This window comes from Falco naumanni, chromosome Z (assembly GCF_017639655.2).
Source record: "Falco naumanni isolate bFalNau1 chromosome Z, bFalNau1.pat, whole genome shotgun sequence".
In the NCBI taxonomy this organism is placed as follows: Eukaryota; Metazoa; Chordata; class Aves; order Falconiformes; family Falconidae; genus Falco; species Falco naumanni.
Window position 1 is genome coordinate 48,596,458 of NC_054080.1, and position 26,286 is coordinate 48,622,743.

Genomic DNA, 26,286 nt, shown 5'->3' on the forward strand with positions numbered 1-26,286 from the left:
AAATGGAAGTAGCATATAGAAATGCTCTGTGATTTCCTTAACATGCAAGCACATACAATAGTTCCTTCTGCACTTGGAATTCAACATGCATGAATCAGCGTATCTGATATCAGTAATTACAGCTATAAATGCACAGCTATTAGGCACTCATTTTGTGTAGCTTGGGAGTAGCCTACCACGAATAAAAAGGTCCTGAGCAGATGCAAAGGGTTTGTAACCATTCTCAAGCACCAAGCAGCCACTGCTACCTGTGCAGCCTTCGGTTGTGCGACAGACATACAGCCCCAGCACTCTGTTCCCTGGGAAGAGCTCAGCCCCACAGAAGAGCTCAGCCCCCTGTGGAAAACACATTCCCTTGAACACGGCAGTGAGGTGTGTAAGGTGGGTGAGGGTCTTCCCAACCCCACATTTTCTTCAGCAGGAAATCTTTGTGTGTTCATTGTCCCAGCTTCCCTTCCACATTCAATCACCCACACTGATGTACAGCCTTCCTCACTGTCCTCCTCCTCAATACGTCCCCGAAGCCTACAAAACCAAAACGTGGGAAGTATGTGCCACAGGGGAATCAACAACTTGGATTTTTGGCCTTCCCCGGTTGCCCAAGCAGATGCTACAGTGACATTTCTTGTGTGGTCCCACTCAGGGTGCATGTGTCTCCCGGTGGCCAGCTCAAAAGTAGTTTTATGTGAGAAGCAGTACTTGGAGCTCACAGCCCTGGAGAAACCACAGGAGAGGCAAGGAAGCGAGCGTGCGTGCGTCAGACAGGGACCCTTTGGTGCAGGCCGCCAGGCTGGGCGAAGCAGAGTCCCTCCTTCAAAAAGGGGCCAACAGGTGCTGTCACGCCTCAGCACACCACCCCCGCACGCATCCCTCCGCCACCCCTCGCAGCCTTGTCTCCTGGGGATCGAGGGCCACCAGCCGCCAGCCCTGGGGCCCCGCGGCGCTTCCACTAGCCTCCCGCGCCCGCAAACGCAGAGCCAGAGGCAGGCGGCGAGGCGGGGCACCGCCAGGGCTGCGGGCGGGAGGGGCGCACAGGCCGGGAGCGCCGCGCCCGGCCCCGCCGCCGCGGCCCCGGGGCGGGCGGGAGCAGCCGGCCCACGGGCGGGGCCTGGGCCTCGGCCCGCCGCGCGGCGCCGCCCCCCCTCACGCCGCCACACACCGGTGCTGGAGGTGAGGGAGCTGCGGCGCGGCCGTGCGCGCGTGTCGGGGGCGGCGTTCCGGTCCCCCGCGCCGGCCTCGGGGGGCTCGGCGGGGGGGCGCGGTGGGGACCGGAGGGCGGGGGGAGGCCTCCCGGCGGGCGGGGGACGCCTGGCTGGCGGCCGTCGCAGGCTGGCCGCGGGCACCCGCTGGGTGAGGCGGGTACATCCATACGTGCAGTGCCTCCGTGTTTTCCTGCCGTGTTACCCCCCGCCCCCGCTCCCCGGTGGGATGGGCGGTTTCGCCGCGGGGGGAGGGGGGGGAGCGGGAAGGGGTCTTGCTTCGGCGGGTGCAGTCCGTTTTTCGCCCGATTGTATTTTTAGGGCTCTGTGTGTGTGTGTGTGTTCTCCGCAAGGAGCGGGTCTGTGGGGAAGCCGGGCGGCGTGGGGCTGAGGAGGGAGCGCTGGGGCAGGGGCAGGTGCCGGGCCCGGCACGCCGGTCCCTGTCCGCGCTGGGCAGCCCCGCCTGCACCCGAGGCCGCGCCGGGGGCTGACAAAACGCCTCATTTCTGGGCTTTTTGCGTTTGTTTGGGGGGTGTGTGGGGCGGATTTTTCTGTGAACTTCAACGGACTTTTAGGTCTCTTAACTGTGGGATTGTAGCTTTTTAAGGGAGAAGAAAACAAACCAACTCCGCAGCGTTGAGCGAGTTGTGAGGGTCGCCCCTGTGCCTGAGGCTGTCCCAGGGCTGAGGTGCGGCGGCTGGAGGAGCCCCTTGGGCGCGCGCAGCCCGCCCTGCCGGGGGCTCGTGGCGGCGGCCCCGGTGCCGCGGGGGGAGCGGGTCTGCACCGGGGCGGTTCTGTGCAGGTGGATTTCGCTGAATAGCGTCCGACAGCGGGAAACTCAAAAATTACCTCTGAGTACCATAAAGTGGCCTTTCTAAAGTTGCATCGTTTCCAACACACCGTATGTCATCAGAGGTTTTGGGGGTTTGTTGTTTGGGTTTTGTCTTCCTTCTTATATTTAATGCTGCGTCTTTAAAATGGAGCTATGGTACATGCTGTTGCTCTGGGAAAAACTTGGTGAGGATATTATGTTAGCTTTCCCAAAGGAAATGTAAATACACTTACATCATTTTGCTTCTAAAAGTGTATCACTTAAGGTGAAGAAACAGTGGTTTAGTTCTTTCTGTTTTGTTAGTTATGTGTTTGTGTGAATGTTTGAGCTGAGGTTTTGGTTGTATAAGGTGGAGGAGGGCTCAGATCAAAATTAAAAGTACAGAAACTCTTCTTAAAATGAACCTAACTGGCAGTTTGGGAGTTAGTGAATGTATATTGTAGCACCTACGGGTTTTTATGTCTCAAATTTATAGGATGTTTATCCCATTGTTTCTTATGGTAGAGGTGCTTTTTAATAAAGTTCATTAAATGTTCTCTCAGAATTCTTTGATCTTCGAAGGAGAGAATACGTAGTCTGAGTGCCTAATGTACTTTTAACTCTTAACTCTTTCAGAACCTAAAACCCATAAATAATTCTTAATTAATTATTATGTCACATCTCTTCATCCACCCGGATAATTCCATCTTTAATGTACTTTTTTGTTTTGTAGCCATCTCAGAATTGATTCATGGAAACCAAAATTGAACACAAGTGTTTACACGTTTTGTTTTTAATAGTCAGTTTCTGGTACTTAATATATTGAGGAAAAAATAAAATGTGATTTTAAAAATGTTCCTCTTCACTCATTTTACTGTGTTTTATCTCTTTCCTGGATTGTTCCCCTCCCCCAGTTAGATGAAACAGGGAATGGGAAATCATGTTCTAAGTTTAGGAATTGCTCCTTAAACCATTAAAAACAGCAGGAGGTTTCTTTCACTGAGTTCAGCTGGTGCTAGTTTAGGGCTGTTTATAGTCTTTAGTTATGTATTTAGGTCTTCTTGATACTGGGAGAATTGAAACATGCCTAAAAATAAGCATGTGCTTACGTGGTTTGTTGTAATAGTATGTGTTTGTGGAATGGTGTTGATTTTCTTTGTTTTGTTTCTTATCTAGGCTGTAGGTAGCTAAGGGATTTCCTTTTTTACTTTTGACACCAGCAGGATGAGCTAGTAACTATTAAAAAAATATTTTTGTGGCTCACGTAATGTAGTCGATACAGTGTTCAAAACATGCCTAATGATTCTTGCAGCTCTGTGTGTACAGTGTTTACTGGCTGTGTGTTTATGGTCTGTGTAACCAAGGCATGTTAATTGTGTTGGTGTTCTTGGCTAGAAGCTTCTTAGGATAGAAGCTGGCAACAGCCTTTACTTAGGACCTGTTCATAAGGTGCTGCCTCCTCTTCTTCTCCCAGCTCCTATTTGCTTTTAAGAGGAGGTAAGAGCTGGCACACCTTCTATGCTGTTTTCAGCACCCTGCAGGATACAGTGCTGTGCTAACAATTGCCGAGAGGCTGTCTAAGCATTTGTGTTACACAACAGTTGCAGAACGTATACTTGTTGGTGTTGCAGTGTGGTTACTTTGGTTACTTGATCTCCTATGACAAGGTGACCCACTTAGTGGGTAAGGGAAAGGCTGTAGATGTTGTCTACCTCGACTTTAGTAAAGCCTGTGACACCATCTCCCACAGCATTCTCCTGGAGAAACTGGCTGTGCATGGCTTGGATGGGTGTACCCTGCACTGGGTAAAAAGGTGGCTGGATGGCCGCGCCCAGAGTGGTGGTGATGAACGGAGTTAAATCCAGTTGGTGGCCAGTCACAAGTGCAGTTTCCCAGGGCTCAGTACTGGGGCCAGTCCTGTTTGATATCTTTATCAATGATCTGGATGAGGGGATCGAGTGCACCCTCAGTAAGTTTGCAGGTGACACCAGGCTGGGGGGAGTGTTGCTGTCCTTAGGGCAGGCAGGCTGTGCAGAGGGACCTGGGCAGGCTGGAGCGATGGGCCGAGGCCATTCCTGTGAGGTTCAACAGGGCTCAGTGCCGGGTCCTGCCCTTGGGTCACAACAAGGCCATGTAATGCTGTAGGCTTGGGGAAGAGTAGCTGGAGGAAAAGGACCTGGGGGTATTGATTGACAGCCTGCTCAGCATAAGCCAGCAGTGTTCCCAGGTGGTCAAGGTCAACAGCATCCTGGCTTGATGAGAAATAGTGTGGCCAGTAGGACTAGGGAACTGATTGTCCCCCTGTACTTGGTGCTAGTGAGGCCACCTGTGTTCATTTTTGAGCCCCTCACAACAAGAAAGACATTGAGGTGCTGGAGTGTGTGCAGAAAAGGGCAATGAAGCTGGTGCAGAGTCTGGAGAGCAAGTCTTAGGAGGAGCAGCTGAAGGAACTGGGGTTGTTTAGCCTGAAGAAAAGGGGGCTCACAGGAGACCTTACCCCTCTGTACGACGACCTGCAAGGAGGTTGTAGGCAGGTGGGTGCTGGTCTCTTTTGCCAAGTAAAAGTGACAGGATGAGTGGAAACAGCCTCAAGTTGTATGAGGGGAGGTTTAGATTGGATATTAGGAAAAAATTTCTTCACTGAAAGGGTTGTCAAGCATTGGAACAGGCTGCCCAGGGAAGTGGTTGAGTGACCGTCCCTGGAGATAAAGACATGTAGGTGTGGCACTTGGGGACATGGTTTAATTGTGGATTTGGCAATGCTAGGTTAACATTTGGACTCAATGATTTTTTTTTCCAACCTAAGAAATTCTGTGATTCTACTGCTGCTAATTATATGGTGCTATAGTTGAAATTTGTGTACTGTGGAAGTTAAAAAGCAAATTTCACTAATTGGGCAAAATGAAATGTGCACTTAGAAGCATATAGATGAACAGTTTGGTATTGGTATATGTTGTAATGTTCAAAACCCCATATTGCTTGGAACTGAATAGTAAACTCTGCAAAAATCTAGATGCAATGAAGTGCGTATCTAAACAAAGTCTTACTGACAGTGCTAAGCAGGGATTGGGAAGGTGGTCCTCATGCCTTTCCTGCCAACCAGTGTTAGGTAGAGCTTGGAACATTATTCATCATCTAGGTGTAATTTGTGTTTAAGCCTATCTTATACTATATCTGCTTGTTGTGGGCCCACACCTCTGATATTCTGAATTTTATTTTCCCTAAATAGATCAAGTGTCTGATTTGTCATGGTGGATTCCTGCTGTCCAGGAATGGATCCTGGATCCAGGTGGATTCCTGATTATGAGGTCATGTGTCTTGTCTTATTCTTCAAGTTTGTACAGTCCAGAAAGAGCTTTTTTCCTTCTCTGTGAGGAATAAACTTCCAATTCCTCCCTCAATGAGCTGGAAATCCCAACTTTACCTTCTCTTTTCATTCTGCAATTGTGAACTAGCAAACTATATCAGCCTGTTGTGAGGTACAATATCTACCATTTTATTGTTATTTCCTCCTTGCTGTAAAACTGGCTGTTTAATTTGTGATCAGTGAAGTAGGGGGAAGTTGCAGGTGTTGCAAGTGCCTTGTATACTTTCACCATTGTCCAGATGTTTTGTATTTTGAAATAGGAGATTTTTAAAAACTACAAATTGTAGTAGGCTTGTGTTACTTTCTTCAGGATGTCACAGCTATGATCTGTATCATAATCAAGAAGTAATTTACTTGTAAGATTTTGTGTGGTGCTGTGTACATGCACAGTCATAGGGTGCTTCTGTCTGGTAAAGCAGGTGCTGAATTATGGCCATTTTATTAACCGTGCTCATTTTTGTTGCTAGCACTTTTAGCTTGGGATTCGTGTCTTATGTGACTGCATGCCACCCAGCCAGCCCCCTGTGTTTGGTACCTTTTGGTTTTTATGTGATCCTTGTTGCTGCAGTATTTCAAATTCTATAAATAGTCATATACCTTTTAAAACATCTCTTTGAGGCCAGTAACACCCATATTACACAATCAGGAGCTGAGACACAGAGGCTGAAAGATTCATCTAGTGCTGTGTAAGAAGTGCCCATCTGGAGGTCACAGCCCAGTGTTTATAAGATGATTTTTATCGTCTCTTAGCGGGGACCAGTTCACTGTGAATCATGAAGCTCATCCTATGAAAGAAGTACCAGGGATCTGGAATCAGGTTGTGCTTGGCTTGTTTTGTCTTACTCACAACTTACTGTCCTTATAACTTACTGTGTTGGCGGTTTTCTGGCACATGAAGGTACAAATTGGAAAGCCTATCTTGGTGTCCTTTGACTAGAGCTGCTAGTTTATGATCGGATTATATCAAGTATAATGGACACCAATACAAAGATGGTTCAATTACACAAATACTTAAAAAATTGAATACCATTCAACAGTAGAAATACTGTGTAATTTACAAATGCAGTTATGAAATCTTGTGCACAACTCCAGAAACATAGCTGTGCTGTTTGAACTGAAGGAAGCTGCTAGTGCTTAACTTTATGATTTGATGAGCAGTGCAGTTTAATGGGATGTTGCTTTCAGCACCAAAGGTGACTAAAAAATACTGCAACTGTTGTGGCAGTTTGCCACTTTTTTGACTGTGGTTGCACAACTGTTGGTGAGGCTTTGTGATAATATCAGATCACTGAGCTGATCCAAGTTAAAAATAACTTTGCAAGAACAAAAGAAATTGGTGTGGAGGGCAGCTATTTTTCATCTGACTTTTAGCTGGTGCAATTTGCTGGTACAGCCGTTTGTGAGGTTGTGCTGTGGGGGTGTGTCAATAGCAGTGGGGAAGTGGAAGAGGATTGGAATTAGCACAGTGATATCTGTTAGCTTCTTTTGCTCTTGGGAAAATAGTACATGAGATTGCTGTTGGCATTTCTGTAAAGAGAGAGAAACTTGTTTGCTTGGTTGTAACAGCAGGTGTCCCCATCATGTTCCGTCCGTATCAGTCCAAATTTGGCTTTCTGTGTCCATCAGGGCTTTTTCTCTCGTTGCCATGAGCTATTGCGTAGCAAAGCCCATGCTTGGACTTGTGTCTGCAAAGGGAGTGAATGGGCTGGATTCTCCTCAGGCTCTTTTGTACCCCAAACTTCCTGTCCATCTCTGTACGGAAAAGTAATTTGCTTTTTTCTCCTGCTGAGTTTGTTTTCATGAGAAGTTCTTGGCCTGCATACTGGTGTGAGTCAGCTAGATGCCGGGGGGTACATCCATGCAGCTAAATGATAGCTTAATTGTAGCAAGGGTATGCCTGTCACTCTCTGATCTCAGTGGTGTAGCTAGTCCCAGCAGCAGCAGCTGGGCAAGCAGGGAGATACCAAGACTGGCAAGCTGATGGGAGCCCCAGGTCTGTACTGGCACTGGTAGCTTGTGCTGGCCTCTGTCCTGTGTTAGTTTGCAGCTCTTGTTGGCTGGCTTGCGTACAAAGGTTTCCCAGTGCTGGAATGGCACTCCCATCTAGTTACAGAAACTCTTGTGAAGTCTTCTGCCATTAGCCGCATGACCATGAGAGCCAGCAAGCATTTCCTCTTAATTTGTTACAAACTCTTGTTTCTTCCCCAAATCAATGGTTGATTTTTTTGTTGTTGTTGTTGTTCATGGAGAGGATTAACTGCATGAGATGGTATGTCTCAAACTGCATTTGCTCATTACTGATGATTTGTGAGGCAAAAATAGGGTCACAGGCTGCATGTCACATGGCCTTAATTTTTTTTTAGCTTACTAGAGGTTTCTGCTGGATTCTTGAGTGATTTGGAGGACAGTTTCTAATCTGTTGGCTTTTACAATTTAGGAAATGTGTTTTCTTTGTTTGGTTTTATTTTTCCCCAGCAAACTCAGTTGTTGGTAAACCGTTCTAAGTGCTCAAGACCCAGAGAGATGGGGAGTAGCCAAGTTATTTCGGTAGTGTAAAAATCCATTGCATCCACTGCTGCTGGCTCTCTCTAATTAGAAGATCAAAGAAAATACTTCTTTTGGGCCAAGATAGCAGTCTTCATGGTCATATACCTTCCCTAACCCGAACTGTGAAGTTGTAGGATTATTAAAAAGGAGTTTATAAATTCATGGGCTTCCTGTTACAGCTATAGATGGAAATCTTCAGACAGTGATTGAACTAAATTGAAAATTCTGGGATTCCTTGGATATTGCTAAGATAACTTTCTGCCTTGAAAGGTTCTACAGATGTTCTTTCCCTTTGTACCTAATTGAAGTCCTGGTTTTAATGTGTCATGAGTCAAAGCTTTTTGTCTGAGAGTAATGCAATGTTTGCATGAGACCGTGCCCAGGTTTACAGTGTGGCCATTAGCACTACATGGCTTGTTGGTGCTTCCTTCTCAGTAGGAAGGTGTGTGTCTGCCATGGTATGTGGTTAGCTTTTCTGCCAGTCACTGATAACAGTAGGACAGTGACTGTTTTTTAACCTCAGGAAAAGAACTGAAAACATATCAGGTCGGAACACTGAACCTGATTTTCAGTAGTGCTGAGTTAAGTTTTTTAGAACTTGTTCTAAAATTAATTGTGTTGTTTGACATTCAGAGCTCCAGTAAGGGACGTGTCATGGACCTTTGTCTTTAGCAGTGCTTCTCTTGTTCTAATGTCTTAGGCATTTGAGACAGCTTGTATACTGATCTGTTTGAATACACAAATAATTTTGTATGCGTAATTCTAAAAAAAATACTACTTTTTCTGAGTGATCTTGTATAAGATCACTCAGAGCGCTGGATGAGTAGTCTGGAAAGAAAAAGGCACATGTGGCTTTTCTGGCATGGAAGAGCACACCATTAAGTCAAACTTGAGTACTCAGGTTCTGCCAAAACTGTTGTCTTTGCTTGATTCTGAGTGGCATGGAAGTCAGTATGGATGGTCACATAACAGTGCATGAGGGCAGGTGCACACAGAAGCCTTTGAGGGACTGGTTCCTTAGTCCTTTATTCCTCACTCAACCTTGCATGCACTTTGAGAAAAGAAACTTTCACATTCAGAGTGGTAGTGGAAGCTCCTGGGAGGGAGGAGAGATGTCCCACCAATTTCAGTCACTTTCTTCAACACAGAAACAAAGAAAGTACTATGAAGAGGTTTTTGGCTAGGAAACAGAAAAGCTTTTCATGGGAGTCCACAGCTTCTAATTTTGTTTTTAATACAAACATGATGATGTAACAAGTAATCTCGTTAAATAATGATACTTGTACATGTCATGTTATCAGGTTTTGTTTACACTTTTGCCAACTATTCACAGAACGTTACAGTAGGACTCTAAAGTATTGCAGATGGAAGGAACATTTTGTATGGAGGACAGGACAACAGGAAATGGCCTCGGGTTATGCTAGAGGAGACGGATGGGGTATTAGGAAAAATTTCTTCACTGAAAGGATGGTCGGGCATTGGAACAGGCTGCCCAAGGAGGTGGTGGAATCACCATCCCTGGAGGTGTTAAAAAAATGCATAGATGCGGTGCTTAGTGACATGGTTTAGTGGTGGTGGACTTGGCAGTCCTGGGTTAACAGCTGGACTTGATCTCAAAGGTGCTTTTCCAACCTAAATGATTCTATGATTCTGTTTCTGACTGGCAATAGAAGTCTGAATTGGAACCTTACTTTACTTCAAGGCTTTGCCGGTCTTTACGTTAGAAGTACTAGAAACTACTGGGTATGTGGATGAGTAAGGATCGTAGTCTTTCATGATTGTTTTTTCCCTGGTGGTTAGAGTTCTGCTGAAATGTGTGGTGGTGATACAGAGAAGTGATACTGCTGGGACTACTTTAATTTTCAGTCGTGTCAATATGGTGATTCTTAGCATACACAGAAAGCAGAGATGGCATTGTCAAAGAAGCAATTTGATGTGTGATTTCTGGGCAGAAAAACAGACATAGCATGTTATTGCTTGGTGTGCAAGAAATAGAGCTCAAGAGTGAGATATTAAAAGTACCTAAAATTAAAACACAACTACCTCTGTAATTTTAAGATACCTTTTAAAAATCTGTTGTAACTAGAAAAAATAATGAATTTAGGAAAAGCTTGAGGGACACAGAGTCTGAAAAGGAAGAGTTTCAGACCTCTTCAATAAAATAATCCGTAGTAATTCAGAAGGACCTCTTAAATGGCAATGGGAATGGCATATTGGTTTTGTTTGGTTTGTCTAGGAATACATGCTAAAATGTTCACTGTTAAATTAACATTTCAGTTGTATGTTAAAAAAAAACAGTTTTTCAGAGCCAGGAATAAAGAATGAGTAGCTTATAACCAACTATAAATAATTAGGGTAAGACGGTCCATCTACTGCTTCACATCTGAAATGTATTCTTAAGAGTGTTTTATTCAAAGTCTTATGCTTTAGTGTTTGGAAAAAGAAACTCCAACAGCAGGAGGAGTGTCCTACTTGTTAGGTCTCAAAATATTGCTTAAGTCTTGGAGTATTTAAACTGTCATCTTTGCTCAGTTCCAAGCCCTCTGTCTGGAATTATGTAGAACATGGGCAACTAATTTTGACCTATCTGTGTGGAAATGCTTTGTCTGCACACATTAAACAGCAGATTCAGTGTACTGGGGTGTTCTCATGCAAAATAGTTAAGAAACATACCAGTACAGTGCCTAGCTAGATGGGATGTTTTTTAAGCTTGTCCCAATGCCTTTTTTTAGGGTTTACAAGGTTGTGTCTCTTCAGGTTACTATTGTGCTAGAGAACATACCAGTTTTTGTTGCATGTTGGTGTGTAACTAGGTGTGACTTCTGTCATTTGCATAGCAGTCTGAAGTGTTAATGCAGACAGGCAGACCCCACCTGGGACTGTCCATGCCGTTTGACCAGCTTTTCATAGCTGGGTGGCAAAACTGGAGTTTTTGAGCAGTGAATGAAAACTTGGAGTCACCTACAGCCTGTAGAGCCTGCAATGAAGGCAGTGTTTCCCTCGCCTATGTCTCCTTACCTCAGAAGACTAGGTTATTATTATTATGTCAGCACAGGCCTTCCTGTTGTGCTTTAATTAGCCAAGGGCAAGCATACAAAGCTTCAGGATAAAAGAAGAAACACATTTGATGCCACTCCTCAGAGTTACTGTTTCTCAAACTGAGATTATTGCCTTCTGTTTGCAGCTGAACTGATCAATTAATTTCCTCTTTCTCCTCTTTCCAACAGCAAGCCAGTAAGTCATTAAACTAATTATTCCATTGTGAATTAGTACTCTTTTTTTTTTTTTTTTTTTTCCTTTTCTGTATAGGCTTGGTTGTAAAGGGAGGTCTATAATGTGCACTCATCTCACTTTTAATTTTGAAAGTTACTGTGCTTGCTATGGGAAGGCTGATTGTGTTGTAAGATGAATATACCTTGCAACAAGAAAGGGAATTGTAATTTCAGTGACTCAGCAATGTGCATTAACAGTATTTTCTTACTATATGAATAGTTAGAAATGTTATTTAGAAAGGAAGAAAGAGCCATGGTCTACTTTTATCTTTGGGGGATCCAGTTTCTGCATTTAGCTGGAGTTCCTTGGAGTCTGGACTCCATTGTACTGAAGTCCAAACAGGATGTCTTGCATGTTACTGACCTCTGAGTTGACTCTGACAAGCCTTTCAGTGTTTGAACCTACCCAGCTTCTTTCTGCTTCATGTGCTTTATGTCATAGAGGTGACAGGAGGTGTACAGGGTGGAAAATGCATTTGAAGATTGACATGTCAAGCTGACAGTCAAAGAGCGGTACCCTCTTTCCCTTAGTTTCTCCAGAGGAAGAGTTAAGGATCCCTACAGTAGTTTTATGCTGCAGAACTAATTTTTGAACCTGCTCAAGAAAGATCACTGTGGTTTAATTGGATTTGTGACTTCGGTGCAGCCCTAAAGCAGTTGTGCATTGTAGGAGTATCCCATCTCATATTTTGGTACTTGAATTTATTTACCTGTGATATAAGAATGATTATTTTTTAGCAGCTGTTTGATCTTATGTGGAGGCCAATTATTAACTAGTAGACAGCCATGAACATCTGCACAATTACTGAGTGCAGTTACCTTTAGCACTTGCTTTGACTCCTCCCAGTTTGTGCATACACATTGCGGAGTTTACCTGTCATTCAGAATTTCCCTTTGCATCTCACCACTTGTATTTGGGTTCCAAGTTTGGTCTGAAGTGATGATTTGTGGCCACAGAATGTTGAAACCTAATCAAGACCCTTTTGTGCAGTCCCACTGTTTGTGTTTCCTTTGTTAGTTTGCCACACAGGCTTCTCCACAGCCTCTCCCTCTGACACATGTAGAAGCTGAAGTGGTGACGTCTGAGTCTGGGTGTTCTTTGGACGAGCAAAGCAAGTCCATGCTAGGAGTAGGTGTGTGTATGTGTGTGCCCTGATGCAAGATTGAACCCGGGCTTCTGTCTGGCCACAGGCTGCCCACGTTTCTTTTAGGTTGGCAAAGACCTATCTAGTAGGTCTTTGTACGAGACCTGTACTAGTGGTCTTCCCAATGGCAGCCTTGCTGGTGCCCTAAATCAGACTTGTGGCACAATGGTCTGGGCAGGTGTGCCACAGGACACAGCTGGCAGAGGGGAGACATCAGTGCAGTGTTGATGCAGGTGACTGATAGTGAGGAGACTTGCATCTGGGGTACATGTAACATATTAACTGTAAAGAACTGATGCATATATATAATCTCTGGCTGGTTTGGGTCTATGTTCAACTTACAAATGGATTGTGAAAGTCAACCGTGTTTCAAGGACTGCTTGATGCCTTTGGTCATGATCTGGTATTAGACAACGGAGTGTGCAAATTTCATTCTTCTCTCATCAGGTAAAAAAAATGGCTAAAGAACAAATATCTTTTATTAAAGTAAGCCATTTAGTGAGAACAGTAGTATTAAAAAAATTGCATCTGCATGTAATAAAAAAAAGCCTGTGCATAGGAAGCTAAGTCGCTTAACTTCATTATTTTAAATAATAATGTATATTGCTAGGTCATAATCTAACTTTGTGCATTTGTCTTTCAAAGGGGATATACTGTAGACTGATGTATTTATTTTTTTTCCCTCATGCTGAGGCAGGCTACCAAAACACTGCAGTGGTTTATTTCAGAAATACACACCACAGCAGTTAAGATAAGACTTCTTTAAAACTTTTTCTGTGTGCAGCATTATCGCAGCTCTTTAAGCTGAACCTTGGCTATTTATGACTGCATACCTGTTCCAGGCTGCTTTTGTGATCAGAGAGGCCCTGGAAGTCAGTGGGAGACAGTAGTGTCAAGTAGTTCATAGCTCTTTGCAAAACTCTAGGGGGTTTCTCCTTGGTTGGGAGGGGCTCAAGGAAGAGCTTAAATCTAAAATAGTCATATTCAGTTTATTTTGATCTGAAATTGTCTGGTTTATTCGTATGTTGTTCATACAGGTATTATAGAACTTTGAGTTGAATTTATGCAGCTAAAAAATATTATCTGAAGTTCTCTCAATCTTCCAATTTATTTGCACATGCAAGCATGATCTGCCTTTTTAATGTCTAGTGTATGTCCAATTTAATGTGCAATGTCAGGATAGCATGATTAGCTATAGCAGATATGAAAGCACACAAGTACATTTATCTGTTTTGAATGGTTAAACTGAAGGCTAAAATGCCAGTTCTAATTTCAGCTGCCTTCAGTTGAAGCTAGGTGTGTAATAACAGACTGTGGTAGGAAGTAATTTACAAGTTGTTTACTTGGTTTGGGTTTTTTTTGGTTACCTCATAACATTAGTAAAATAATTTAGTTTTGCTTTGCTACACTTGCAAATGATGATAAAGTGCATGATGAGAAGTGTGGCTTGTAAAAGTTGAGTCAAAAACAAAATGTGTGTTAGGATGTTGTTGTTGACTGCTGTTGAGCAATGTCGTGATTTTTATGTAGACCTTCAAAGCAGAGAGAGTTTAACCTGAAACTTCAGGTCTAGTTACAGGGATGGTATATTTCTTTCAGGATTTTAACTTGTTTGTTGAAATGTAAACACTTTTCTCAGTGTTTGCAACACTGTAATGTTGTGCTAAAGCATCACAAAATATATGAAAACTGATAGAAATATATGTTATTATGAAGTAGTTTGAGGGGATAAGTAAGTAGGCATAGTGAAGAATGAGACTTAATTTTTTAATTCTCAATACTCTCTAGGGATATTAGTGATGAAACTGACTGGAATTTAGTAACTGCTTGGGTTAAAACTTTGTTGCAATAGCAACCACATTAAATATTTTGATGCTTGCTTGGAGTGCTCATTTAGTATTGTTTATCCATGTTTTTATGCAGAATATACTTGAAACAGTGGGGACTGTTAAATTAAAGGCAGCAAAGCTGAGGCTGAAAAGGTTGGGATCAAACAGTTCTCGAGTTGGGTGTTTTTGTGATACTTCTGCTGATTGAAACAAGAAGCAGCTGTTGACACAGGGCGATGAAGGGTCAGAGTCTTTTTGTGGGACCTCAGAAATACTCAGTATGAGCAGGGATTCTGTTAATTTGTTGCTTCCACCTATGAATGGTAAATGATACTTGGAAAGTGCTTTGCAAACTCTGAAAAATACCATATTTTTGTGAGAATGGTAGTATGTCAGTGAGGTACTGGGGGATGGGATTTGCAGGAGCACCTCCAGACTTGGAAGGGGGCTAAATAAAATTCTTCAGTGGCTTTCTTACACCTTCTATGAGGTTTGCTGGATACTGTGTCTTTGCCATTAAAATTAAATGTAAAGTTACAAACACAAATTTGTAAAGCACACCTGATGCAGCTTTGCATTTTATTGAAGAATTGAAGCTAGCTGGTATGTGGAAATGAGTAATTCAGCAAGCTGCAGCTGTTTTTTGTAACCTCAGTTCTGGTTGTGTAGATTTGTTGTATAAGGCACTGAAGGTAAAAACACTTCATGAAGTTCAGTATAGAAGTCCTAGGCTGAGTAAGTTTTTACTTATTATTAAAAGCTTGCACTTAGATTGTGAAGTTCAACCCAATACACTGCAAGAAGCTGTCACTTAAAAGCTGGGATATGAAGAGAAAATGAGGGCTCACCGCATGAGAGCTGTTGAGTCTCTGGAGTTTGTTCTGGAAGAAGTGAAGGATGCAAAGGTTCAGCTCTTTATGTGAGAGACTCTTAAGGATGAAGCAAAAAATGTTTAAGGGATGTATCTTTAAGGGCTAACTGAAAAAAAGAAAAAATGCAGCGTACTGAGTATAAGAAAGGGTAACATCTCATGATGAGTGCCCCGTCCATGTTGTGTGTTTCCTGTGGTTTGTCACTGTATCGCAGTAGAGTGTGATATCTGTCTGTGTGCAGGCTGTGAAACTGCTTGTGCTGTAGGGTTTCTAAGAAAATCCAGCAGCATGCAGAGTCAAATTTGACTCTGAAGCATCCATGTTATTTAATGGACCTTGACATTGTGTTTCATGCCGTATATGCTATTAGGTGACTTTTTATTTGTGCCTGTAAAGTATTGGAATATATTCTATTCTGCCATACGTGTTCTGTGGACCCATGACGTTGTATGCATGTAACTGAGAGTCAGACTTGGCATTTACTGAACAGCAAAGCCAGCAGTAATGTTGGGAAGTTAGAAGATCGTTCTTGATCCTTCCATCTGTTCACGTATGTTATCTTCAAGGGAATAGAGCTCTGCAGCAAAAGCAAACATTTCAGTGAATTAAACCTTCACACAGTGAACTATTGTTTTAGATGGGTGAAAATGCTATTAAATGTAGAGAGGGAAAAAATAATACCATTTATTCCAGTTTTAACTGTTGTGCTGATAGCAGAAAACAAAGGCAGGTGACAACAGTAGCAAAAGCCAGCTAGCAAGGAATAGAACTCTGTGTAGCCTGGGAATGGTATTTGTGAGATTATTTTATCTCAAATATGTTACTTTCTGCTGAGTTACCACCAAAGATGATTAATAAGGTATTTAAAAATCTGTGTATAGGGGCAAACTGTATCCCCAGGTATCTGGGTTTCACCGGGAAAAGGAATTCCCATTCTTGTTCAGCCAGAGGATTGGTTTGTATGTGGTTCATGAAACATGGTTGGTACTGCAGCTCCTGTACCTCCTATTGACAAGGAACTTTCTTTTTTTTGTGTAGAAAGATTGTACAGCCTCAGATTGGCAGTAATTGACAGCAAGTTCAGCTAAACAAGGGCTTAAACAAATGCGTCACAAAGTAATTTGTTCAATTGCTATGATAAAAGATACAGAGATTTGGAAGCCAGGAGTCACTCAGATCTAATACTATGTTGCAGTGCCACACAGTAAATTTATAAATTATTTTGAATACAGTGTAAAACTAAGTTAAAAACAATTCCTTTTGTGAAAAGTCACAGACTTCCAACATCCACTGTAGTATTGGAGAGAAGACCTGTTAATCACTGATCCATAATTGATATTACGCAATGATTTTAATAAATAGTCATATATTTGCTTTGCTATTCTTTGTATTTCAGATATCATAAGAACATACCTTCTCATATATGAGTGTACCTTCATTATGTAGTAAAAAAATCAGTTTCCTAACATTTTAGATACTCTTTTTCAGTAAAAAATCTATCTTTTTTAGTATAAAATATTTATATGGGAACAAATTATTCTCTGTTTCACAGTTCTGATGTTACATTTGGTTGAGGGTATTTTGCAGTTTGTCACTGCATGTTAGCAATAAATTGTATTTTATAACCCTTTGTGTGTGTTTATTGCATGTACAGTATACATATGTATAACAACTTCATAATACAATGGAATTGTGTAATATGTAGACATTATATATGTATATAAATTGTATATACATATATAAAAATATTCTTCGGCTTACTTCTGAAGGTCCTTTCTGAACTCAGGAAGGGTTTATGCTGTATTTCTTTTCACCCTAATATGCCTGCCTATGGCATAAATACATGCTTTTACAGAGATGAAAAGCATACAGTAGTTTTGTATGTTTTGCAAAGTCTGCTTTAAATAGCAATATTCATAGATTCAAGTTTGTCTCTAGTAAAAAGGAAGCGATGACAGTAAGTTTGTGAATACTTACGGTATAGTTTTTACTGTCTTGAATTACATTATGGAAGGGAAAAAGGACTGCTGAGGAGGTAATTTCAAGCTACAATTCCTTTGAAAATGTAGGAGTGATTAAGGAGGCTTTTTCCCACCAGTTTTGTGTTGGCCTTGTAAGAACTTGAGCACATCTTGGATGATTTCATAGTTTTGAACATAGAAACTTCACACGTTGTTTAGACTATAGACATCTGTACTATCGTCCACATGGGTGTGTTTCATCCTACTTGTCCCACTGCTATAAGGAAATCTAGAAGATATTTTATAAGATGCATAGGGCCTTCTTAAAGTTGTAACTCAAGAGTTTCTTGTAAGCTGGTTGGAATTCTGACGTATTTCTTTTGCAACTCAGACACTGGAATTGAAAAATACTCTTTCAGGTCACACTGTGAAAGCGTTAACAGAGAGTTGCTGTGCAGGCATGAAAGCAGTAAGCATTATCTTTTGAGGTGTTCTTAGCTGTCAAGCAAAGTGTGCAAAGCTGTATCCAGGTGCTTGCAAACACTGGTGTTTAAGCCTTGAGCTGCTTGGCCAGAAGAGTTTATGCTAAGGGAAAAAAGAATTAAGGTAGAAAATGTTTCCCAGGTCTCTTGCCACCTAAGTTTCAAGAAGTGTAGTGTACTCCATTATAACATTTGAAAATGTGCAGAAATATGCCTCCTGCCACCTTTAGTCAGTGGCCAGGATAATGTGTAAAATCCAGGACCTGTAGCAGCTGGTTTCCCGCTGATGGTTGGTGAGAATTTGTTTTTCCTGACAGAGAGAGGAGAAGGCTAAAGTCTGACAGGGAATTCAGTCTGGTCTCCTTTTTGGATGGTGAATGTTCACAAGGCACTTATGTCCAGCTTGTTTTACAATCCAGAACTTTTCTGAAGTGGTACACTTCCAGTTCATGAACTGAAGTATGGATACTTGAGGGAATTGGGTGTGTGGGCGTTTATAGGGTCTTCTTGCCCCTCTCTGTTCTTCCAGCAAAGGGGTTGAACAGGTTGTATGTTCACCTGTTGCTCTGCTGACTGGTCTGTAAATTGTAGTGCCAGTAAATTGGAAAAGACTTACAGATTATTCTTGCCATCTACCTGTGAAGTTAGACAATATGTCAGTTTAATGAAAAACTGAAGCAAGCTAAGGATGGGGGAGAACAATGCCCTAGAATAACAAGCTGGTTTATTTTCAGTAAAGCCTGTGCTGTCATCTCACTTATCTTCAACCCTCCCCAGTTGGTGCAGACCACAGTGCAGACTGCAAGCAGGTATTTGTCTGGTAATGTGTATGATTTTGGCAGTGAGTAGTAACCAACAAAATAAAGACAAATAAAGATTTTTGTTCCTTCATGGTGTTTCAAGAAGCATGTTCAGCTCCTGAAATCATTAGAACAAGCGCACTTAAAGCTTCAAAATATACTGTTTTCATACAGGGCTGTAAGAAATGAGCTGCTTTTGTCAGTTTAAATATTCCTCCTGTGTGCTTGCTGCTGCTGTCTTGTAAAAAGTGATACAGGTTAGCCCTGTCTGGACCTACAACATATTTCAGATGCAGCCTCCAGGACCTCATATTTTTTTCAGCTGTTCAAAACCATGTATCTTAAACCCAGAACCTTGTTTTGAGTCCGTGCTACAAGCAGCTTCAAAAACTTTTTCAACAAAAAAATGATTTTAAAAAGTGTTTTCATGTAAGGTAGCTCCAGTTTTCTTTCTCAAGGTGTTTCCTGATTTATCAGAGATGAAGAGCGTGTTGTAGGGTTGTGTGCTGTTGGTAACTCATGCAGATCATTTGACAAGAAAGAGTTTTAGTAGTGGAATATCTTAGAGGAGTGAGAAGGTTGCAGGTGGCGGATGAAAAGAGGTTCCATTTTCTAAGCTGTTGCAAGACCACACTTTTTTTTTCTCTTGACTTCACTGTAGTAGGATGCATTCATAAGTCACCTGCCTTCACTGTAGCAAGGTAATCTTCTGGAGTGATGGACCTACCTCTCCTGTCTTTTTTTTCTTTTTCTTTCTTCATGTTTTCCTTAGCCTCTTGAGTTTGTATAACATACTTTCTTGAGATGTCATTTAAAGAGATCCCTGTAGCCTGGCTCTTGTGTTAGATGTGAAAGATATTGGGCTTTCACTATATATGCCCTAAATTGAGGGTGAAGAGGGGCATTATATATGTAAGAATAAATGCTAGTTTTGCTTAGGTATACATAAAGATATATAATAAAAGTAACTTTTACGAAGAATGATGACGTCTGAATTCTGTAAGACTCGATGACACTGAATTGATAATACTTTATTGTGTTCTTAATAACTAATGAAACAAAATTGAGATGTGTATTTACCAACAATGGTGATATATTATGGAGTGGAAAATAACAGAGGCCCATGGAAAGTTCACAACTTCAAAATTCACATCTTTCTTTTCTTTTAATGGGCATCTTGATGAAATGTGAATATTCTACTGTTCAAGGCAGCCTATAATTGGCTACTACTTGGTATTGTAACAGTGCTTTTTAGTGTAAAGGAAACTAGATAACTTTTTCTCTGTATGTTTAGGCCTGATTCTCCCAGAACACTTATAATCCTGTCAGTGCCCCTGTCCTCTTACCCTTTTTTTTTGATGTAAATATTTTTTTGGTGCCATAAACTTGCTATAACTATCCCATCTTCCTGACTGGAACAAAATTTTCAGGTTAGTATTTTTATTACAGGTCATTCCAAGTTCTAAATGAAGTTTAAAGGAATCTAAATGAATCTTAAAATCACCCTGTTCCCAGTATCTGCAGTTACTTTGATACAAGTATATTCAAATAAAATTAGATATCAAATAAATATATTTTTAATTGAATATACATGTTTAGCAAAATGTGTTCTGAAATACAATCTAAGTGGGTTATCTCTCCGGAGAGTACAGGGACATAGCAGCATCTCCTAAAATTGTAGTTATTAATGCTTATGTCCCATCAAATAGCTGTTAGAAATACAGATGTCAGTTGAACAGTGAAGCAATCTTCAGCTACCTGTGTCTGTCTTTTTTTTGATTGATTGATTTTAAGTTCATGAATATTACAGAATTCCTTGAAACGGGAAATTAGGTAAATTGCACCCTGTATATACTGCAAGATTTTTTCCACTTAGGAAAAAACCCATTAACATGCATTAGATCTTCTGTGGACCATTAGCACTTAATGTAAATAGACAAGTAAAACCTCTTATGCAGCATTTATCTTGAAGTCTTTAACTTGAAAGGTAGTGTGCTGTGCTCTTTGTTGCTGGTCTTGTCTATGGCATGATAAGTGGTAACCCAGCTGAAACTCCTATCTTAAAAATTAATGAGGCAGAAATGGATATCTGAAAAATCAAACTAAGAGAGGGAAACTGATAAGGCAATTTTTCTCAAACATACCAACAGAATTAACAAATACATGTATAGTAGGGGGAGGGGGGGGAAGTTTCAGGTACTATTTTTGAAGCCATTCCCTATTATACAAAAGTTTAAGAGTCTGAAGGAGTGAAACCACCATTCTGCTAAAGTCACAGTGCAGGTGGTCAAGTCAGGTGCCCTCTGCAAATTCAGTGATTCTGGATTGTTCAGAACACACTTTAATTTTGGCAATCCAGCTTCTTTCAAAGCAGAGTCAAAACAGGTAATAGTAATGGCACTTTTCAAATACAGCTGATCTTTGCAGTAGTATGGCTTGTATTTCTGTTTTTTGGAGTTGAGGAGTAAGGAGAGTGGCAGGAGTGTTACGAAGTGCATATGCAAAGGAAATAGGGATGTGAGAGACTACTTGCATAAATACAGTCAGACTTCCAAAAAGGCTTACCTTTTTGTGCTGTGGGCTCCAGTTCTTGGCTATCTAACTAAAATACAGGCTCTTTTCCTGAGATGGGCCTGTTTCTCATCTGAAGATGCAGTTGTTGATGACATAATATGTGAGAATTTCACATTAAAGGGAAGTTTCACGTGCAAGCCTGTCTTTATACTTAGAACTAACAGAAGCATTCCAGCATACCCTTTTAGTCTGCTCTGAACTGTAGAATTTCAAGAGGGGATGTTTTGTGGTTTCCTGTTCATTGTTTCCTTGGGATTCATTTTGCTGTTCCTGTTCTGTGTGGATACTTCTGCAGCTATTGCAGTAAAGGTGAGGGTTTTTTTTCAGTTTGTGACATAGATACCTTCATTTTATTTTTTTTTAAACAGGGCCTAGTTCTGCAAGCAGCTAAGCATCAGAGTAATTTTACTAAGACTATAGTGATGCAGCAACCAAGGAAGACACATTTCTTCAGAAAAAATACTGCTTCTCTTACTTTTGAGCCACCTTTTGTGAACTTAAACTTCTTCCTAATTATTTTATAAATGTTTTCCAGAAAAACACCTCAGGGTAGTGGATGTGGACTTTTTGTCATTCACTTAGTCTTGGCATATCATTGCATTTTTGCAAATACTACAGGCCTACAGAAATAATGATGCATGGTGCCAAGTGATAGGAGGAGACTATTGGGAGGAGTGTGCAATGACAAAGAGTGTAAGAATGTAGTGGGGAAGCTTGCTCATACAGGATAGCACTTACTGCAGCATACAGATGAAATGATGTTGATTTAATGAACTTCAAAGGCAGTTCTTGGACTCATCTCGAATCTAACACTGATAAAATGATGTGTTCTGCAAAAAGTCTGCTCAGAATGTATTTATGGACTGTCTTCATGTTTAAAAATATTAACAAATTGCATTTGACACAGGGTTTTGGGGGTGGGGAAAAAATTGTGCTGTCAAACATGTTTTCCTGGTACGAGTTTTATAACAATGAGCTGAATAATGGGAAAACCAAATGTGTTTCAAGTTATCATGACAGCATTAGTATTTGGAGATTAAGCTAGCTAATTATCTAGCAGGAGTGTGGATCAGTTGATGAAAAGATAGTCCAGATGCTGAATAGGAAACAGCGCTCTGAAAAATCACCATTTAGTGATTTCAGTGAGCACATGCAAGAACAAGCCTGATGAATGACCTGTCTGTAGCTAGGAATTTTATCATTGTGTCCAGGATGAGGCGCCGTGAAAGAGATTGAGGCTTCTGCATGGTGTCTGCTCTTCTGTGGGACAAGGAACAGAGGCCTCAGACACTGCATGTTGAGCACAGTGCCTCGTGTTCAGGCCTTGCAACAGAGTGTGGCTGAGGTCTGTGCAAAAATACAAGATGTGGGCTCCTATTGTTATAAATCACTATAATAAAATTCACACATGAATGCTATTTGTTGAAATCATGGCCATGAGATGTAAGTGCAGGTAAATCACAAAAGTGATGTCCTGTATTTCTCTCTTGGGGCCCATAGTTAAACTTGTACGTGACTTAGAAGAAAAGCAATACTATACATACAACATTTACATTCTCTGTTCTCTTTAATCTGTGACCTATTTTGCATGGTATAATGACAGAGGAAAAGAAAGAGTGCATGAGGCCTAGACATCTGTGGTAAAGGCTCTCTGTTATCAAAAAACAGGTTGCAGAAGTAGCTTCAGTAATTTGAGCCTTTTCTGGTTTTTGTGCTTCTTCTTCTCATCTCCATTAGCCTAATTTTGGCCTCTGATAACAGAGCTGGGAGAGGAGCTGTAACACATTGTCTTTGTTCAGTTTGCAAGAACAGTGTAACATGGAACTTTTGTAAAGTAAGTGCAAGCTCACATCTTGCTCCTTTGACTGCTTCCCTTAGCTCAAGGGTTCCTTTTGTAACCATCAGATGATCCCGCACAGCGGATATACAAGCAAAAAGTCTTTTCTGCATGCAAATGTTACTTACTGCTACAGACTGTTGTGCACCTAGAATTCCAATTCTGACTTTTTTTTTTTGTGGTAAAGCACCATTTGGAGGGTCATCACAAATAGTAATGCAACCTTGGTTGCTTGACAAGGTTTTAAAATTGGCTTTACCAGCATCTCCTACTAAAGATGAATGAATGTATTTGGAATAACTGTGCAGCAGGGTGTTTCCCACTGTTGACAGTACGTACTGTGAACAATGGTAGTAGTGTTTAATATCTTGCTGAATTCTTTAGTGTATTTGTTTGCTTTTGTAAAGGTTTTGTCTGGTTATTAAGCTATAGAACTGAAGCATTACCTCCTGTTGCTCTGATTTCCTGGTACTGGAATTCTTTGTATGGTTGCTTTTCTTTTAGCCAAAATTATGCATATGGGTAACAGTTGAGGCTAATCCATCTGCAAATACTGCTGTACTTGGTGTATTCCTCACAGAGATACCTCGGACTGTGCAGTGGCTAAAGGAGACATATATATGGTGGTTGGTTGGGTTTGGTTTTTTCCTTAATTAAAAGAATCACAGCAGAAAAGGATGTAAAGTATATCTAAAGTGTGTCTTCAAGCCAGTGCTACTCAATTGCCTACTGAGAGATTAGGAGGCTTGATAATAGGCATGTGAAGAGTTTTTGAGAGATGTGTGTAGAACTCTGTTTCTTTTCTGTTTTGGCTGTCTGAAACTGCAACTGTTTTTCATAACAGCAATGTGCCTGTCACGAGAGGTGCCAACTAAAAATCCTGGTTAAGAGTTTGGGATTGCATTGTTAGACACTGATGTGCACAGCTAAGGCTAACAAAAATCACGTCTCGCACAGGTTCACCACCTGCAGGTTGGCACCAAGTAGTAGAAGAAAACATGAAAAAAAGTGTGTGTGTGTGTGTATGTATATATAATTTTTCACTGAATGTGAAGGCTAAATTTCTCTCTGTAGTTTCTGGTCCACCTAGTAATAGTTTGTGGAAAATATCTGAAAGTGATGAAGCCAAAGCAGGACAATCCTTTCTTTTCACAGTAGTTTGGTGTGAGCAAAAGTGATCTATTGTAGCAAGCTGCTCAGGTCTGGGACCCCATGACAGGCTTCTGCCCAAACCTGTTCTGGTTTGTTTGCACAGCCCTCCTCCAGTGGTCCTTTGCAGATCTCTTTAAGCTTTTCTGCAGCATGGGGGCAAACTGCAGTGCTTGCCTCTGCAGCTAAGCTGTGCTGCCTTTGGGTTTGGCTGGTTGATTTGTTTTGATCCGTCTCCTCGATCTTGACCATGGATTGATGGCATCTTGTATAGGTAGGAGTTGCCTGACAACAGGCAAATGGTGCAGGACTCAATTTCTCAAACCCTTTCTGCAAGATAAATGTATGTATTGGTGCTTCACCGTGAACTGACCTTTCTGTATGCTGGGACAAAAATACTTGTGTTGTCTTGGAGGTAAAAATCAAGTTTGTTTTCTTTGCTTTCTTCCCTACAACATAACTTTATCAGCTGATTATTTTTTTATTATTTTTTTCCCCTTCTCTGAGTATCCTTTTGACTGTTCTAAGTTAATGGCACGGAATGCCTGTCTTTAATAGATCAAAGCAGAAAGCCTTTCCCGTCTGTTTATTTCCTAACATGTATTTCCCTTCTGCTTTGTCTTCCTTGATCTTGATGTGCTGTTGCTTCCCATTCCTCTTTTCCTTCCAGTTCAATTGTGCAATCTCTTGCTGAGTTTCTCCCTCCCCTTCTTACCTATTTTTCTCTCTTTTTTTTTTTTTCCTTTTCTTTCTTTGTTCCCCATCCCAAATTGCTCACTTTTTTCACTTCCACCCTTCCTGTCTGTTCTATGTGTGGAAGTCTTCAAAATGAAAGTATGCTTTTTGGCTGGTTTTAGTTTTCTTCCTGCTGTGAGGACTAAAACACAGTAAAGGAAATGAGCAAAGTGAAGGCTATCCCAGCGACACAGAGTTTCAATAGCCTTGCTGCTTTCTGAGCAAAAAAGGGTGCACAGCCCTCATGGAGATACATGCCATGCAGGTATGAAATACTGCTATAGAGCCCACCTTGATATGTGTCAGCTCTTGGAAGCTGTCTTTGTTATGCAGAGTATCCACACTACCTTAAACTTGGTGGTATGGAAGGGAGATCCTTCTGAACCTGTGCAGAGACTGCTCTGGCAGAGTTTGGGACCTGTGGGTCCTATTGATGCAGGAGGTTGTTCAGAGACAGGTGTACCAACACAGGCAAATTGTTTGGTAGAGCAAGTAATTCAGGGTTAGTTAATTAGAAAACCTCATTATTACTTCCATGATTCAGAGAAACTCCCAAGTGAAGTATCTACCAAAAAGCATCGCAGGACTTCTGCTTTACCCCTGTGAGGGGAGAATGGTTTGCCATCAGCTGCTGAGTTAAGACTGTGTGTCTTTGTCCGTTATGGCTTTACTTAGTATCACCCTGGCATCTCCTTCATTCTGTTGAACAAAAATGCAAGCTTGGACCTACACCTTCAAACCAGAGCTTTTTGCTGAAAGCCATTTACTTCGAAGGGTGATATGGATAGTGTCCAGTTTTTCTGGCTTTTATGCCAGATTAGTGTTAGCCACTGCTAGTTAACAGCAGCTTTTGTTAATGTAGTACAGTACCTTCGGTCTGGGCTTGTGAAGCATCTTGCAGTGTCTGGCCTTCCTCTCTGTTATTCTTACGTGTGCATACACTAACTTGCACACCACAAACACAACAGACAGAGCACCTCAGTAAAGATTTAGCTGATCTCCTAATCCGCTTCTTAAACTAATGGCCTCTTACAAGCATTGTGATAATACAGTGCTCTGCAAGAAAACCATTTGCATCACCATTTTTGTGACCTTCTGCTGCACCTGCTTCAGCAACGAAGGGGCCATCTGTCTGTCCTGTGGCCATTGTTGCTGCTAGAATGATGAGGCATGCAGTGTAGTCTGGCTGGCTTTTATTTGTCTCGCTCTTTTCTTGCCCTTTGTTTGTGGTAGTATGTTATCAGTAACTAGTGCAGGGCTGCTGTTCAGTCTTCTTACAATGGTATTGTATTGCAAGCAAAACTGAAGACCAGTCTCTTTATTTACCATAAAGTAAAAGCATGGCTAGCTAGTCCAAAATAGTAATGAGTATCCCTTTTCTCTTACCTACCTAATCATCAGACTCCTTACTCCTCGGAGCAAGACACAGAACTGAGAGGCTCAGGGACCAGTGAGTGCACACTGCTAACAGCAACTATTGAAAGGAAATTTTCCATAAAATACATTTAAACATATGTGCCATTTAGCATATTGATTTATGTCACCTTGGACTAAAAAAACCAGCAACCCAGTAACTGGTAAAATCATACGCTGAAATTATAAAAAGGTATTTAATCTGTTTAGTCAGACTTTCCAGCTGATTAATGCCAGGTGAGGCATATCATAAAGTGGAATATCGCCCAGTGTATTCTAAATCATAAGAACGC

The 26,286-nt window shown here is 41.5% G+C and overlaps 1 protein-coding gene across 1 annotated transcript in view; it reads left to right on the forward strand.

Annotated features, from left to right (window-relative positions):
- Positions 1–1,116: 1,116 nt before the first annotated feature.
- The window catches only part of PIP5K1B (phosphatidylinositol-4-phosphate 5-kinase type 1 beta), a 122,685-nt gene continuing 97,515 nt past the window's right edge, over positions 1,117–26,286 (forward strand). Inside the window, exon 1 of the mRNA XM_040580246.1 lies at positions 1,117–1,170. The gene's annotated coding sequence lies outside the window, so the exon portion shown is untranslated. The remainder of the gene's footprint in view (positions 1,171–26,286) is intronic.